Source organism: Phyllostomus hastatus, unplaced genomic scaffold (assembly GCF_019186645.2).
Source record: "Phyllostomus hastatus isolate PE091 unplaced genomic scaffold, TTU_PhHast_1.1 phas_scaffold_114, whole genome shotgun sequence".
In the NCBI taxonomy this organism is placed as follows: Eukaryota; Metazoa; Chordata; class Mammalia; order Chiroptera; family Phyllostomidae; genus Phyllostomus; species Phyllostomus hastatus.
The window spans coordinates 5759579-5777151 of NW_025334006.1; positions in this window are offsets into that span (position 1 = coordinate 5759579).

Below are 17573 nucleotides of genomic sequence, written 5' to 3' on the forward strand. Positions count from 1 at the left end.
CGCTGGCAAGTGTAGAGCAGTGAAAAGACATCAGCAAGTATTCAGATTTTGCGCTGTGTAAATATCAAACATCAGCTTCCAGCCTTAGGAGTTATTTGAGCAGAGTTAAGGAGGAAAGGGAGATTTTATGAATAAAATGTCTCGCCAAACAAACTTAATGAGTCTTTTTTTTTAAACCATGATTTCTTATCAAGAGCCATTTTCTACCTTCTGAAGCAACTCATCAGACATCTGGTTTTTATCTCGAAGTGTACAATCATTGTTTCTTAATAAAAGTGATACATTTCCTGCAGGTGTTTCCAATCACCATTACCTGTCAAGGGCCCCTGTGCAGTTTCCAAAGCTCTCTGAGCTCTGCCTTGGATGGTGGTGGGGGTGCATTTCACTGCAAACAAGGACGGGCAACCTGGCTTCCTAAGGCCCAGCGGTGGATCCATCACCAGCCACTTCCCAGTCTACCGGTCTGTTTCCGCCTCTGAAATGCAGAGAGGATCAGCCTCCTTGGGAAGGCGTGAGCGGGGTGTGGCACTGAGTTTCTGAAGCAAATCTCTCAAAACCTCTTTGCCTTAATAGAAACCTTGATTTTTGTGATACGGCAAGGGTCGGCTCTCTTTATCGCTGATCTGTTGCTTTTAAATGGATCTTCATTCGCAAGCAATTTTCAAAGCGGTTTACCACACCCAGTCTGCTTTTAGCTGAGTTCTGCTGCAGCCCAACAGCACAGCTCAGCTCCGTCGGGACAGAGCCCTGGAGTCTGTGACTGCAGCGTGAGCGGTCCCGGCTGCTTCCCGGCTGCTTCCCGGCCCCTTTCCTCTCACGTCCCATAGGCACAGGGGGCAGTGGACTAGAAAGTGCCATGCACCACATGCCTAGAAGTCTTCTGCAAGGGACCCTGCAAAACACACCTGCGGGTCGCAGCGGTGCCTCTCGCCCCGAGACATCCCTCCCTGACGAGGGCGTGAACACGTAGGTGGGTGTCAGAAAAGATCCTACGTCTTTGTCCCCATCGGACACTCAGCATTGAAGCGGCGATCAGAAATGAGTACGGATCGATGGACGGACGGACAGAGGGGGCGTGTGTGTCGAAAGCTCTCTGTAAAAGGAAAAAGCGAGCCCGTCTGGCCATGCAAGTATGTAATACTTGAAGCTTTTCTGCGACCTCCTTGATCTGTGAATTAACGTAATAAAACCATCCCATCATTAGAACTAAGTGATGTTTGTGTCTGATTGTTTCTTGATCAGCACTTCCGAGGTTTAGCATCTGGCTCCGTCGCTGCATGAGACTCCTCGGTGCGCAGGTGTGCGCCACAGCTAAGGCAGCTTCTGCTGAGGGGGCTGGGGTTTTGTTATTTCCTGCAGTAGCTTGGGAGGGAGTTTGCTGCATGAGAGGCCACTCGCCTGTATCAATTTCCCAGAGTCTTGAGCATTGTTAAAGTGACGGGTTTCACTCCAGCAATTAAATGGGCTGACAGAGCAGTAAGAGTAAACATATATTTGCCACGTGTGAGGCACTCTGTTCAGCTTACATATTATTTAATCCTATGACAAATCATTGAAGTTAGAAAGTTATTGTTTCACAGGTAAGAAACAGAGGCACAGAGGAGCTAACTTGCCTTATTACTTATATGTGTTGGAACTGGGATTTGAACCTGTGAAGACTGAGTCCAGAATCTACACTCTCTCAATCACTGCACTATGCTTCCTCTAAAATCTCACTAAGCAACTGCACGATCTTCCTTTGCCTTGTCTCCTTGTATGGTGTAGACAAATGCTCAATGTCAACAACTAGTCTTAGCTTTGAATCTGGTTTTTTGTTATGTTACATGTGTCTTTGAAGTCCTATAGAGGTAGAGTAGGTCTCTACCTCTCCTCTAAGAGCCTATGATATATTCTGCAGCACAAAAAAAGCAAGAAGAAAATAAAATCCAGAAAGTAGCCCAACAGGACTCTGAAGCAATTCTGGGTCTTAAATGTTCCCATCAGCACGTGCCCCACTGTTACTGGTATTGGAAGCCCTTGACGTTTGGGTAAATGAACAATATCAGATGGGCAGTATAGAAACTCAGGTAACTGAATTACAAAGCCTTTATCAACAATTTACTTAAGTAGCTGTAATTTACAGAATGTTTAATGTGCCCACTAACTGTTCTTTTAGTTTCTCCACCTTCTGTCTCAGAAAGCATTTAAATTATGTTGTTGCCTCTACACGGATAAATGCCATGCCCGAATTACACTTTGATAAGAAACCGACAATCTTTACAGAAAGATCATTATGAGAGTTGCCATTCTCAGTGATTTGGGATCTTTGGCATAAACGGAGGTTAATGCATTACCCATTACCCACTGGGTTGCCTGGTATCCCCCTTCCAAGCAAGAATTGATGCCACGGCATTGCTCAAACTTTAGTTCTAGGAAACATCTGTCTCTGCAGATGTGTCTGCATATGTAATTTGGTCAGAAAATGAACACGTCACTGTCATCCCATTGATACAAATTTTATCAGGATGAAGTTTAACGGCATGTGACAGAAACCCAATCTGCAGCAATGCAACCTAATGGTTTATTTTTCACGTGGGGTAGGCAGGTTGGGGCTGGTTCAGCCACTCGAGAAAGTCATCGTGGAAATTGAGTGAAAGGTGCTAAAAAGTGGCCCATTTGCAAAAGGCCACCTGTCTGCCCACTGTTGCCAGATGAGCAAGCACAGGGCTTCTGTTTCATTTCTGCCTCCACGTCACACGAGCACATGCCCCCAGAGGAGTCTGTCCCGGAACTCTGCAGGCGAAGGTTCCGGGCACTGCAGAGTCCAAGCCTCCCAAAGCCCGTGGGCTGCTCGACAATGACATTGAACTTTTGGACACGCAGTTCACCTGCAGGATTCTACTATCACAATGCCATGGCTCAGTATCTAGACCCTTCTGCAGTTTGGTCTCTGACTCTGCTCAAGTGATGAGGCTGCTTTGCACTTTCAACTCTGCGTCGGTCTACCTGTCTACATTGTTTGTTTCACCACGAAACTTGCTTTGCTAGCTTATTTGCAGACCCCAAGGGACAGGGAGGCATCGGCCCCTGCCTTGTGACCCGCCCTGTGACTCCAACTGTGGGCCGTATCCTGTGGCTCTACCTGCTGCCCGTGAGTCAGCGGAAACCACTCACTGCCCTCACCTCTCAGTTCCACTTGCGGACCACTGGGTCGGCCAGTCCGTGCGAGTCCAGGTGCCCCCACCAATCAGAAAATGAATGATGGTCGTGTTTCCCTAGCAACACATCATCCCTTTGGCCATCGGCTCCTTGCAACTCTCACTTTTAACATCTTTGCCTTGATTTTACCACCTCAGAACCTGTCTTCAGTTCTTCCTGAAGGATATGTTCTCCAGTTTGCAAACCACATCAGAATAAACAACTCCTCAGAAGAGTCCTGTGGAACTGTTGTTCACACAGCAAATGGCATGCTTCTGCCTACCATGATGTAACTCTTCCTCCCACCAATGAGCATGTTATTATTTTTTTCCTAAGTCACCACATCCATCACAATTCCTCTTTGATATCCTGTAGCCTGAGCCCAAAGTTACGAGATCACCACCGCACAGCTTCTATAAAATGAGCCCTGGCCGGGTGGCTCAGTGGGCTGGAGCAGCGTCCCTCCACCAAAACGTTGTGGGTTTGATCCCTAGTCAGGGCACATACCGGTGGCAACCGATCGTTATCTCTCTCTCTCTCTGTCTCAAATCAATGGAAGAAAAACATATTCTTGGGTGAGGATTAAAATAAATAAATAGGCAGGGAGATTTGTTGCTGAGATCAAATTAAGTTCCTAATGTTAACACACTAATATATTCATAACAAGGCAAGAAGCAAAATATGCGGGCTCGTTAATAGCCCCCATTTTAGTGACTGTTCACGAGGCCGTGGCTGGTATTTATCACGTTCTTACTCCAGTCCTCATGCTACGTCCCCTTTGCCCTCTGCCAGCCACGCGGCCCATCGAGGCTCCCTGCCTTGTGGAACGGCCCACACCTTCTCCCTGAAGCGTCGGAGCCTGGCGCTGCCCGCACTGGGGCCACTGGGTGTGGCGGGAGCCCTCTTTCCCACTGAATCACGTCAGTGCCGACCCCCACCCCCCAACGACACGGCGATCCTCTTCTTTGCCTGCTGCTTCAGTGGCACAAGAAACCAAAAGCGACCCAGTGGCTGTCTCCACTGCCCCCTCAACAGAATCGCCACTGCGTCCCTTGGTGAAAGCTTCCTCCCGTGGAATCTAAAGCTTCTGGGCCAGCAGCGTTTAAAGTCGCAGGAACGAGAAACGAAAGTTTCCCAAGTGCGCTGTTAGGGGTAATGGTGTGCATCTACCCACACCTACCCCCAAACCCTTGGACCCATCTTTTTTCTCTGCGGGCGCAAAGGGACCCTAAAGCCTCTCAGACCGCAGGTTTTAATGGCTCTTCCGTCGATTGCGACTGAACCAGACAAACCAGGATGCAGCAGTTCACCCCGACCCGTTTACCCGGCTGCCCCGCAAGCAGCCAGTGCCCCGGTGCCCGTCAGCGGCTCAGACCGACCTCAGAGACACAGACGTGGCCCCGCGCGCAGGGTCTCTGCCTGTTCCTCCAGCACCGCTCCGACCACGCAAGCCCAACACGCGCGCACACACACGCCTGCCTGCATGCTTCTCGTGTAAATAAACCTGGAAAGTGACATTTTTCCCTTTTTTTTTGAAGGTTCCCCAGTCCCCCCACCCCCACTCTCTTTCTCTGGGGGCTGACTTTAAATGTCAAGTTTGGGGAGAGATGTCAGCCGAAGGAGAAGAACAGGTGGGGAAGAAGGAGAGGAAAACTCTCTCTGATAGTCCGCTTCCATTTCACCGCTGGGAGGCCGCAGGTTTGAATTGCGTTACCTCCCTCGATGAGTTACTTCTCTTTTTCACCAAAAAACAAAAATAAAAACAAAACAAACCCGGAACAAAACACCCACATCTCTTTCCTTCAATCAGTGTCAACAGCCAATGACACTCTTTCGTCACCCAAAGTGTAACAACACCCATGTCATCGAGGACGAAAACAGTTGGACGGATGGGATGAACAATGCACTCCTTCCCTCCAATTCTTGGAATCACTCGGTGTGCGGCAGTTCACAGCGACACACGCCCACTCTCCCCCACGAAGGCTGTGTGTGAACACCCCTGCGTGTCCTGTCTGCCGTGGGCACAGAAGCACCCTGCTGGGCCAACGGAAGAAACTAACATCGACTCCTCAGAGAGCTTTCCCTCCCCATCAGCCGCCGCGGAAGGTGGCTGATGACGCGAAGAGGGGCACACCTGGCGGGATATATGCCCACGACGCGCATTCAGGGGCAGCAGAGAACCCAGGCCGGGGCGCGGACAGAGGCACCCCACCAGTGCTCAGGTCAGCACTTCGCTGCCTGCACGAGCTGGAAGATGCCAGGCTTCCAGCTTAGGGGGGTCCAGTACGTGTTGATATGATGGGGGTTTTCCTTAACGACTTGGGGAAGCCCAACCAAATAGCCCAGGAAGACGTGAGCTCAGTTCCTACAGGGACCCCCCTGGACCCGAACTCTTCACGTTCAAGGTCAGGTCTGGGCGGTCAGTGGGCAACACGACAAGATCAAAATATTTCTTAATGTCCAAATTCCCGAATCATCTTTTTTAAAAAATATTTTTTTTACCTCTAGGTGGGTTTATTCTTTAAAATATTTTTTAATCAAATGTATTGGGGTAACATTGGTTAATAACATTCTATAAAATTCAAGTGTACAACTTTATAATACTTATTGCGTGCTCACCACCCGAAGTCCTGGCTCCTTCCTTCACCACGTATGGACCCCCTTATCCTCCCCCTCACCCCACGTCCCCTCGGGTAGCCATGCTGACAGCCAACATATATAAGGAACTCATATAACGCAAGAACAAAAAAGCCAACCATTAGATTTTTTAAAAATAGGCAGAGGACCTAAATACATATTTTTCCAAGGAAGACACACAGATGGCCAATAGAAATATGAAAAAATGCTCAACATCACTAGTTATAAGGGAAATGCGAATCAAAACCACTATGAGATACCACACCACACCTGTTAAAATGCCTATTACCAATAAGACGAGAAATAACAGGTGTTGGAGAGGATGTGCAGAAAAAGGAGCCCTCATGCACTGCTGGTGGGAGTGTGAACTGGTACGGCCACTACGGAAAACAGTACGGAGGTTCCTCAAAAAAGTGAGAATAGAGCTACCACATGACCCTGCAATCCCTCTTCTGGGTACCTACCCCCAAATTTTGAAAACACTCATTCATAAAGATATCTGCACCCCCTATGTTCACTGCAGCATTACTCACAAGAGCCAAGCCACGGAAACAACTTCAGCGTCCTTGGACAGGGGACTGGATGGAGAGGTGTCCATACACACAGCGGAACACTACTCTGCCATGACAGTGTTGCTATTTGCAACAACATGGGTGGGTCTTGAGAGTTTCATGTTGAGCCAGACAGAGAAGCACAAGAACCATATGATTTCACTCACATGTGGGATATAAAACAAAAAGCAACAAAAGAACAAAACAAATATACAAATAAAAAATAAATTCATAGATACAGACACCAAAATGCTGGGTCATCCTTAACGTGTCAAGGTGTGAGCCCTGTAGATGATTTATGCAAGACATCACAGAGCCCAGCAATGCCGGAGGCCTTATGTTTGACAATCTCCCGTCAAGCGTGAATAAAAATATGTCTGTCTCAAATCAAACAAAGAGGTACACACTCTGCCGTGGATACTGCGTGTTGAGTTCACTTCACACATCTAAGGCACAGACTCCACAGATGCACTTCACAGTGACTGTCGGCAGGCATTCAAAGGTGCTGGCGAAAAGTGTGTTATGTGCCTCTGGCGTTTCCAGTACCCAGCATGCCCTTGGTGGCTCGGTGTGGCGTGCCAACCACCTGCTGTGCAAGCAGGAATATACGATACATGCAAGTTTAGAATATGTGGTCCGTGACAAGTTACTGATAACAGGCTATGAATGGTTAGAATTCTCACTATTCCAATGAATTGTTGAGTGCCGCACGTCACAGGTCACAAGCACTGTGCCGAACTATAGAAATATCAAGCTGGAAAAATCGTGCTAATTTCAAGCTGATCTAATGTGGCAATCATACCCATCGGTGACTCCCACCACCCAAGGATAACCACTGAGAAATATCGGTATGTATCTTTCTAGTTCCCTCTATGCCTACAAATCATATACCAAAGTTAAGGTCACGCTAAACACACAGTTCTAGGTTCTGCTTTATTTAGTTAACAGTGTTTTGTATGCATACCTTATATTCTTTGAAAACGTGAGTTTTCATGACTTTGTGACATCCCATTATATGCATGCTCCATAATTGTTAGCACGAATGCATTATTGTTGAATACCTAACACTGGCTGTTTCCAAACCCGCTTTAGTATAAATAGCAATCACATAAACATCCTTGTATATAAATAAATCTGTCTGCACTGATCATATTTCTTTCTCAGAATACATCCTGAGAAGATTTATTGGTCCAGAAGCTATGAACAGTTTTAGACTCTTAAAGATATATGACTAATTTTGGGGGACCTATACTTCACATAATTCATTAGGCAGGTATTTTTTAATTCACTGGGCAAGCTACTACGTGCCCTGTGTGGTGCTCTGGCACTAGGAGTACACTGATGAGCGAAATCCACAGGGTCTCTGTATTTACAGAACTTGTAATCGACTGAAAGAGAATTTAGATCTCACCTGAGAACAGGAGTTTTTGTAGAATTAATATTAAATTTCATACAGAATTAAGAGCTTTGGTGAAGGAAAAAATACGAAATGAAAACTTTGACTCTCAGAATAACATTGATGCAAATGATTCCAACAAATGGAATTAAAATTTCCAAAGCGTTACAGCTGCTATCAAATTACCCATAAGTTGTGCCATTTGCCCATAAATTCTGTGTTCAGGAAGTTAAGGTCATGGAGTGAGGTTAGCAATTGGAGTCTACTGGGAATTTCTCCCCATTCGTGTGATGGGTTGGAACGACGTGGCTGGGCCCCCGTCCTGTTCCAGACAGACAGATGTTCTGGGGGGGAAGGGTGACCAGGATGGGAGGGGAGAAGGGAAGCAGAGAGGAGTAGAACATATTTATAATATACATATAACTGGTAAATTATTCATATCCAGCTTTATAAAGAACTCCTAAAATAAAAAAGGAGAGACAAACAACAGGCAAAAAAGGCACTATTTCACAGAATAGAGACACGCAGTGGCCACCAGACAGGAAAAGATGCTCAGTTTCATTAATTAGGGAATGCATCTGAAAACCAGAGTGACGTATGGCATGACAGCCATCAGACAGGCCAACACGGGAAGTCGAAAACAGCAAGTGGGGACGAGGAGTACGTTAAAGGGGGCTTTTCGTAGGGTGCTCTGGGGGTGTGACTTGGAACAGCCAACTTGGAAGATAACGAGACGCCACCTTTTAAAGCTGCAAACGCGTCTATCCCGCGGCCAGAAGTTCCGCTTGGGGCTGTGCTCACAGGGCTACGCTTGCCCAGGGGCACCAGCAGACATGCCAAGACTGTCCACAACAGTGCTGCTCGCTTTGCCAAAGACAGAAGAAGGAAAAGACCAAAACTGCCATTGAAAGAAAGGGAGCAGAAAAGTCAGGAAGGAACTGTAGCTCAGCTGTCAGCAAAGGTGAATCTCAGAAACACACTGATGGATGCAAAACGCAACAAACAGGGACCACATTTCCATAAAGCTCAACGTCAAACAACACATACTATTTAAGAAAACAAAACACACGGTAATAGTCAAAGAAAAAATATAAAATTGTGGTTATCTCTGCCCTCCCAGGGCTTCGTTTTCGTAAGGGAAACACACAACAAACAAGGTGAGTAATGAACATAAATGTTAGATGGGGAAACGTGCTCTGGAGACAAATAGCGCAGGGGAAGGGGATCAGTACTGGGGGGTGTGGGATGGGGCTCCAGGCAGAGAGGTTTTAGACAGGATGATCAGAGAAGACCCGTGCCAGCGAGACCCGGGAAGGTGAGGGAGGGGGTCCTGCAGTCACCTCGGGGAGGAGTGTCTGGGGCAAGTTACAGAGAGTGCGCTCACTCTCATTGCAGCTGAACCTCGCAGGCAAGGGCCTCCTTATTAACGCCCGTGGGCTGGAGCCAACCAGTGTCCTTCAACCTCAAGTTACCTTGCCTTTCTTGCTTTTCCTTCTTCCATCTGGCTTTCTGAATCATATATTCATTGGGTTTCTAAGGACCTGAGCCAAGAAAAGCAAGTGGAGTTATTGTATAGGAAATGTTGTGATCCAAGCAAAAACTTATTTGGCAGACTTCCTAGTTAGATTAGGAATTTTGCTGCAGTTTCCAACTATTGCAATTTGAGGGGGCAAAAACCCCAGACTGTACCTCTATTCCTACACTTAATGGTCCAGTAAGCAGAAAATTTAAATATTCCACGGCGGCAATTAAGAATATTTTTTGACTTCACAATTGGTAGGAAGTACTATTTCTTTCAGGAGTTCGAGAATTAGATGTATGCATTAGGATAATAGAATTTTCAAGAGAGCCTCATAAACTAGGGTGAAAATTAGATTGGGAGCTTTAGTACCAGGGGTTTTAATTTAATGTGCTGAGGAATTCACCTCATCAAATTGTAAACCCATCCCTCAGGCCATCAACTGCCTGGGTTAATGAAAAAACTGGGAGCTTTTCACATGTTAATAAATAAAATATGAAACTGCAGAGCTTTCTCCTTAAATGCAAGCGAGTAGGACACGGTCTTTGCTGAGCCACTGATTGGACGGAGGCATTCTGATCAGTGGGTGAACCCGCTCTCACTTTTTGCGGCTCTCGTTCAACACGACTTAATGCGCACGCTTTATAAAGACGGCCACAGCCCTGCTTCCGCTGTTAACACCGAGGAGCTTCTTCCTTTGTGGGTTTCATCATCTTTGTAAACAATGCCCTTTGCTATCACAGAGTTTGGGACTGGGGTGTGTTTTCATTAATCAGGGACTTTTAAGGGAGAGTTTTGTTCCCCCCCCCCACATGACCAGTTTTCAAAAAGGTCTGAAAACAGGAACACAGTGCTTAGGCATTTGGAAGTCTGAGCGGCACGCACTCAAGTACACAGTGTCTCTCCCCCAATGTACTCGGGGCCTCTGCTTCAGGCGGTTGACGGGGTTTCAGAAACGAGGTCATTGGTAATTCTTTGGGTGCCCTCACACCTGTTCCCCGCGGGGACTCTGCTTGGGCCCCTCACATGGTGTCAGCGAACCACCTGGGCGTCCTCCACTGCCAGCCCTGGTGTGGTTTTCATTTTCTCCCCATCTCTCTCTCTCAGTTTCCTGTTTGTTTTACTAAGGAGATAAACATATTAGACATATAGACATATCTGTGTGTAGTTTATGCAGAGGTATATATTGTTTTAGTGAGTTTTTTCTCTCTATTCTTGTTGCTTTTTATTCTATTTATATTCTTATCCGATTTTACTATTTAATGTTCAGGTTCTCTGTATTGTCGTCTTTTAAGAGTATTACATTTTTTTAGTGTAACACTTTAAAAATACTTCTTTTTGAAATCTTAGTTTAAAAGAGTTCTTTTAATGGCAAATGTTTTTCACATAATAAGTTCAATATGGAAGCTTCTGATACCATGGTATCTCTTACTGACTTTTTAATTTGAGTTCGTATTTTATTTATTACAAAGGGTGATTGCTTGGTCTTGAAATTCTTGAAGGTTTTAAGTATGCTTTTTTTTTTATTGTGCTACATTTAAATTATTTTATTTCTCACACCGTCTGAATACAATGAGAAGATGGACTCCACTGGCTCCTGCAGGGTGACCGTATAAATTGTCACCAGCAGGAGAATGTTCCGCGGAGTCCCGGGTAGTCCTGTTAACAGTTTTACTGGGACAGGAGGCATAAACGGCCCCAAGCAGGCTGGGACACCTGACCATGCAAACCACAAGGGGGTGTCTAGGTCACCCCTGCCCAGGGCACCATGAAGGCGGTAGCATTTCCGTTGTTCCCTGACCGATCCTTTGTATCTTCCAAACCCTGCCTTGCCTTAAGTACTTAGAGAAAGAAAACCAGCTATGTTACTGAGCATTTATCAGTTGACGAACACTTTACGTGCACAGTTCTGGGGGGAATAGGTTGTGAGCTTCCCCTGAAGGTAAAGGGAGCCGCCTCCAAAGCTGGGCCGGGGTAGGTACCCACAGTGCCCTGGCCATGCCACGTGGGCGTCTGTGCGCTCTGTCACCGTGGTCATCCACGTCCTTCCTGCTGCACTGAGGGCCAGTCTGGACGGCACCGCACTGCTCCACGGGAGGGAAAGGTCAGAGGGAGGGCCTACTGGCAGTGACTAGTTCCGGCTGGACTTGGTGAAAAAAAATACACAACCCCAGGGTGCGTGCCACTGGAGGGGACCCTGGCAGGCGGTGCACTTGTTCCCTACCTTCCTCTAATTGCACGTTATGTCTGTTTGTGGTTTAACTCTTCTGCCTGGTTGACAAAGGAGTTTGCCGGTACGCGTAGTTCTTTCCCTTCATTATGAGGGACCTGGAAAAGAAGGCTTGTTTTTAACCCGGGAGATGCAGATTTCTCCTCAGCACCTCCTCCGACAGAACCCTAATGGGACAGCCATGACCTTCTTAGATGGTGGGACCGTCCTACCTCTCCAGACAGTGCCCATGAGAAAAGCTGGTCTCTTGGAATAATTATCACTGCCGTTTTCATGGAATCTAAGATGTTACAAACGGAAATATGCACCATCGTTGTACACTCCACCAAGAAAGAAAAACAATGCTGTCAGTGCAACTACGGCACACCATCAATTTTTAAATGTGCCCTGCTTTTAAAGATATTATAATGTTAAAAAGAATGTGACTCTCAGAATTGATAGAACACTTTTTTCCCCTCTAATTTTCTACCACTTGATTATTCATTTTCCTCCAAGACCCACCACAGGGGTTCGAGGACTTGAGGCTGGAGACCTGCCTGCTACTGTTCAGCCTGATTCATCACCCCGCCCGCCCCCCACACACACCTCCATCCCCACTCCCAGCCTGTGGAACAACATCTCCATCAGTCCCTCCCCTGGGTGAACCTGCTGGTTGAAGTAATAAAGAAATGGGTCAACTGCCTAAGGCCAGACTCCTGGCAAGCGACTGAACCAGGATCTGAACTCAGAAATCCCCTCGGCAGTCTCACACAGTTAACCGTTATGTTGCAGGGCCTCCCTCCCTGTGTTTAGACAGGGCCTCTGGAAAAATTCCTTTTTGGGAGGGTTGGGGGCCTGGGACAGGGATTATGATCGTATTTAATCTACCTTGAAGGACATTTCAAAAAATGGCTGTGTGCAACTCCACTGGATTTATTGCCTGTATTGAGCATGCGGTCCACAGGTTCACACAGCGCCCCCTCTGGGAGAACTGGAAAAAATGTCTCGAGGTCCCATCCATCAAGAAAAGCTGTGCCAGTCCCGACTGAGGATTTGACTTTATCTTCAAGTCATCAGGAATCTTGAAACTGTGGGTCCTCTGTCCTTCCTTACTGTGACTGCTGGGAAGCTTAATTCTGTGACCCACCTCTAACGACTAGGGCTTTCGTTTTATATACTGAACATGGTTTTCTCTACTTTGCCCCAACATCTGTGCTTTTTCATGTTTTATCTGAGTGAATTGAATGTACCATTGTAAGTATCCTTGAACCTTTTTGGAATGGACCTGCATACTGTACATATACATACATACATACATACATACCTACACACATCTTTACAAACTTTTGAAAATGTAGTACTGTCTAGAAATTGAGGTGCAGGTGTCAGTATGACAGCACATTAGCATCTACCTAACCTAGCTCTCCACTCAATGACTTATGAAAGGAAAAGAAAGAAAGAAAGAAAGAAAGAACCATAATAACAAAAATAACTGGCACTAGGAATAAAATCTAAAGTTAAGTCCTTATGCCAAGCCTTGGTATATCCACTGGGCACTAGATTTTGAGAGAGCAGAAAGAAAATATATTCTGGGAACCTGGCTGGTGTAGATCAGTGGATTCAGCGTGGGCTGAGAACCAAGTGTCGCAGGTTCGATTTCCAGTCAGGGCACATGCCTGGGTTGCAGGCCACAGCCCCCAGCAACTGCACATTGATGTTTCTGTTTCTCTCTCTCTCTCTCTCCCCACCCCCCTTCCCTCTCTAAAAATAAATCTTAAAAAAAAAAAAGAAAATATACTCTGGGAATAGCAGAATATATGTTTTAAACAAATGTTAAAAAATTCAGTCACCTCCCACCTCTTATCTCTCTACTAGAACACATACAGAAACCAAACACGTTCCCACACTGCTGTATAACTATTTTCTGAAGTGTTCCCCCCCGCCCCCACCACTCACTTTCCCTCTGGGCTTTTAGACGAAGAATTTGACAACCAGAAAGCAATCATATAAAAGGATTGGTAGCAAACACGGAAACTACTGAAAAACCCAGAGAGAAATAAAACAACGTAACTACCCCAAACGAAGCCAGAAGAGCTCTTGAGGATTTATTTGGGGAAAAAAAGGAGGAGGGGGCCTTCCATAAAGTGAGTCTACAGTTCCTAATTAAATTTATAATTGTGAAAATGGGAATGGCAGGGAGAGATAAAAACATCATAAATTCCATGATATACATCAGAGTAGGGAAAATATATCTTCCAAATCACTATAAATGAAAAGAGCAAGTACGCAGCCAAAGGCATAAAGCAGGAAGTGAAAACAGCTGTTTTCTACAGTCCCAAACTCCGCACAAAGAGGACGGAAACAGGACTAAACTCACCAATGTTAAAACGACACAAAACAGTTCTCCGCAACTGAAGTTAAAGGCAGACACTGGGACTGAGTTAAAGCAGAAATCCAACTATGGTTTTTACAACAGGGAGATCAACATCAAATCACATAGAAAGAATAAAATTAGAAGGATAGAATAAAATATACCAGGCAAACAAGAGCAGGGGTGGCACTGATATTTACCAAAAGAAAGTTCAAGGCAAACGCGATTCAAGAAAACAAAAAGGACTTTTCTATACTGACACAAAATGGAATTCATATTTATGCTTTTGTAGTCCTGAGCATTTATAAGCTGATTAACATAACATGAAAACGTATATAGCAAAGAACTATTTGACATGTGGGAAGAAACACACAGAAACACAAATATAGTGAGATACTAAAATACCAATGCCATCTACGATAGAGCAAGTTGATAAAAATAAGAGGATAGATCTAGGTAGTTTAGATAATGTAATTAGTAAAACAAAATTAGTAGATGTAAAATTTTATAGACTTTCAATTCCATTGATTTTTTTTAAAAAATTGAGCACATGTCAAGGCATAAAGAACATTAATAAAATTTATAAAATATAATTATAGAAACCATATTTTCATTTCTTCATTATAATCCACTGAAACTAGAGCTTATAAGAAAAAACTCTTAAAATAACTACTGCGTCAATAGGAAAAGCTGACTTTTCTATAGTCAGGAGATAAACCCTTTAGATTTGCACCGTGCCACATGGTAGCCACCAGCACAGCCGGTCATTTACATCTAAAATTAATAAAAGATAAAAAGTTCAGTTCCTCAGTCACGGTAGCCACATTTTAAGTACTCATTAACCACATGGAGCTCTATTGTGGCTCCTTATTGGACAATGTGGATATTTCTATGCATTTATATCAGCACAGGAAACTCCATTGCACAGTGCTGCTTTTAGAAAACAGAGTTCATGATAACACATGGGGACCAAACAGTTAATATTTAATACACATAATTCTTAAAAAAATCCCACTAAACATCTCAGGATAAAAATGTAACAAAGACATGAACCAACAATTCATGAGAAGGAAATACTAATAAAAAATAAGCATATGAAAAATATTAAACCCCATCAATAAAATATTTTTCAACTATCAAATTAATAATGACGAAATTATAATGCTCTACTCTAATGAGCACGGTGACATGGTCACTTGTAAACTGCTGACAGCAAATAGTGAAAACTTTTGACAAAATCCTTCTAGAAATCTCCCACTCAACCATCTAGAAGTAGTTCTCAAAACCGGCTACACACTGGAATCACTCTGGGGCTTTCTGGGGCCTTTCATGACAAAAGTGTCATGCTGAGCCCCCAAACTCACAGACCCTTACTTCATTGGCTGCGGGTGGAGCCCGGGCCTTGGTAGTCTTCAAGCTGATGGGGATTCTGATGTGCAGACCAAGCTGGGAACCACGACTCCAGAGACGTAACCTTGGGGTCCAGGGCACAGCGGAAATCCCACCTGAGGGCGGGACTTTCTGGGCCGGACCTTCATGACCACTGGTTGGCCCCCAGCCTGTTCGCTGGGTTCCCAAGAAGACTTGCAAGGTATCAAGGCAGAGTGGCTCACACACACCCCTAGCCCCAGAAAGACATAGGGGGCAGCTGGTTTACTATGTGCTTTCACGAAAAGAACCGAAGTTGCAACCGAAAGAGGAGTGACGTACCTGCAGTGGTCGGGATGATGGGGGTGCGGCGGCAGCTTCAGGAGTGGAGGCTGGAGAGCAGGCTGAACCCACGACTTCCCTCATGCGTGCGGGAGCCGGTTGCTCCCTTGCTGTCTGGAACCTCTGCGAACTCCTGGAGGCTGGACGTGATGCCAGGTAAAACCCAAGGGAGAAGGGACCGCTAACTGAGATGGTCCCGAATTAATCCAGTTTCTTTCCTGTTGGATTTGAGCTTCAAATGAAGAGTTCGTGGCATGGGGTATCACTCACACTGTGCATGCATTATCTAGCTTAATTATCACAAGAATCCTAACATGTGTTCCAGTTAGCACTCTAATTTTAGAGATGATAGTGCTTTGATTTCAGACCAAAAGTAATTTACATTTCTAACGCTTTTCACTTTATTTACTTTGATGTCACATGGCTCAATTCATGAGGGTCTAAACTCACAGCCGCTGACAGGAGACTGGGGGTTTCCAGGGGGAGGAGGGTGACGTGAGTAAAGGGGACCGAGTGTTTGGTGATGAACGGAAACCAGGCCTTTGGTGGAGAGCACGCTCTAGCGTGTACGGCTAACGCGTTACACTGCTGTATATCTGAAAATTATATAATGCTATTAACTACTATTACTGCAATAAAAACAAAGCCAAAAGTTAAAAAGTAAAATAAATACCAAATAAAAAAATCCTAAGGTTTTTGTGACTACTACAGCTTCGTAATGGGATGCAGCTGGTTTAATGTAAAAGGGCACTTTATGTATCATTTAATGATTTTTTTTGTATTGACATTTTACTCTGATTATAATATTGCTACTTGTTTATTTGTGTGATGTTGCTTTTGATATTTCTGTAAGCCTTTCTGTTACATATCACTCACTAACTTTTCTATAGTCAGCAGGTAATCCAGGGAGGGAGGGATGGGAGGAGGGAGGGAGAAGGAAAGGAGGAAGAGAGAGTGGCTAACGAGAAAAGAAAAGGAAATCACTGTAAGAGGTTTTTTAATATATCAGTATGAGTAAGTTGAAAAAAACAACGATTTGATAAATACGATTAATACAATTGACTTAATACATACCTCAAATTTCTGCACCCTACAAAAGAAAAATGCCTTTTTTATACTCATTCATAATAAAACTTTCAGTAAACCAAGAATTCAATGAAGCTTTTTTTCCCAAAGGAGTTTATCTGCCAAAAATGTACAGCAAATCTCACAATTGTAAAGCATTAGAAATATTCTTTTGAAAACCCGACGCTGATAAGGATGCCCCCTGTCACTGCTTCCGTCCAACACCGTGCTGGAGGCTTCTTCCAGGGCAGTTTTGAAAAAGAAAAAAATCAAATGAAATAAAAAAGAAGAAAGAGAATAATAATAGTAGGAATACAAATGAAAAAAAAAGGTCATTTTTAGTGCTATCTGGATAGAAATCCTGAAATAACCTGCAACTATATTGTTAGACTTAATACACATGATATCTATAATAATGAATGGCATTCTATACACCAGTCACAGAAAATATAATCTTAAAAGATATTGCATTTACAATAACTGAAATAAAAGGCACGTAGGCATACGTCTCACTAAAGATACAAATGTCCCTTACGGTGATAATTACACAACTTTATAAAAGGAATTAAAGAAAACCCACACAAATGAAGCACGTTCATAGAGAAGAAAATCCAATATCAAAATGAAGATGAGCCTCTGTCATTCTTATCCACTCCGAGTAAGGGATTTGTAAAGTTTGATGAACAAATTCTAAAGTAACTTGAAAAAGAAAGCGTAAAGAATAGCTGAGATAATTGTAAAGAACAGTGAAGTCCACAATCTGCCCTACCATGTTGTAAGTCCTATTATAAATGGACTGTAAATGACACAGTAACGCAGAGAGCCAGAAACAGGCCCATTCATAGAAACAAGGAGGGAGAGAAATGGTCTCGCAGATTAGAGAGGAAAGGGGCGGGGCAATGGGGAAAACACTGTAACCCATGCTCCACCATGCACGA